Source organism: Halyomorpha halys, unplaced genomic scaffold (assembly GCF_000696795.3).
Source record: "Halyomorpha halys isolate HHAL.00 unplaced genomic scaffold, Hhal_1.1 Scaffold233.1, whole genome shotgun sequence".
NCBI classification, from domain to species: domain Eukaryota; kingdom Metazoa; phylum Arthropoda; class Insecta; order Hemiptera; family Pentatomidae; genus Halyomorpha; species Halyomorpha halys.
In genome coordinates, this window is record NW_027111122.1 from 708,750 (window position 1) to 710,098 (window position 1,349).

A 1,349-nucleotide genomic window follows, 5' to 3' on the forward strand; every position below is an offset into this window, starting at 1 on the left:
GCATAAGGTAAGAAGAGACACCGACAGCGGCAGTACCACTTAGCGAACTGCAAGTGGTTACCTTCTATTGGAAAGGGTATAGATGGATAACAGTAATCGACCTATTCGTGGTGACCTCAAGTGGCTATGCCGTACCCAGTGCGGGATAAATCTGCGGAGGCTGGTTTCAATTTTATGGAGTCTCTGATAGAATTTCATCCGACGGTGGAAAAGAGTTCGATAATGCGGCCATCCGGTAAGAAATGAGAATACTGGAGGTGACATGGCATTAACTGGACTTAACACCCCCAGGACACCCCATAAGCCGAGGAGGAATAGAATGCCTTCATAGTACTCTCCGTGATCATTTACTGGTATATCAAGTAGAGAAGGGGTTGGAACCTGATGAAGCAATGACCCGAGCAATCGCAGCCTAAAATCAGTCAATTCACACAGTAACGGGGTTTGCCCCAATTGACATACTCTTTGGACTACATGCACGGCGGCAGGATCACAGTGGTGCGACGACGGAGAAAGGGAGATCCTAAACAACGGCCTAGCGTTGAGAAAAGTATGGGCTAAGGTGAATCTGGAAGGATTGAGAGGGAAAAGAGTAAGCGCATGGCATTGCAGAATTTGAATGTCAGAGACATGACAGAAGCTTTCAAAATAGGAATGATTGTTTATCGAATATTGGAATCCAATAGGGGGAAGGAGGTTCAGCGCCACGAGGGGCCATTCAGGATCACAATATTTAAGGAACATAACATTGTCACCATTAAAGCTTGACAAGACCGAGAAAGCGGAGAACGGTTCACATCGAACAATTAAATAACCCCCATGCAGTTTCATCTCAGGGGGTGGAAGCTCCCTCCGATTATCACTAATAAAATAAATTGTATATATTTTTTTTTATTCTTTGTATATTTTTATAAGTTGACTATTGTTAGAAAATGTTTGTTTTATTGTATAATAATTTTATTTTGTTCTCGCGTCATTTGTCTTATTAATTTTGTTATTCTATTGTTATTAGAATCCATTGTTATTCTTTTGTCATTGTAATTCATCATCTAGTATTTATTTATGGCTGCGTAGACAGAGGAGTTAACTTTGAATTTTTTTTTATTGTCATATTTACATTATACTGATAGTTTATGGAATCTGGTGGGGGGGAGGTAAGGCCTGAACAATACTGTCAGCTGCCGGGTAAAATCAACTGATCGTGTAGATAAACTGATCAGATATATAAGGAGGTGCTCCTTGAATACAATTCAGTATCAAAGTTTCAATTATCGTAGTGTATTAAAACCCTTTTTCCATTCTCTTAGTATTATTCTGATCCATAACAGACCTAAGAACGGTCCATATAT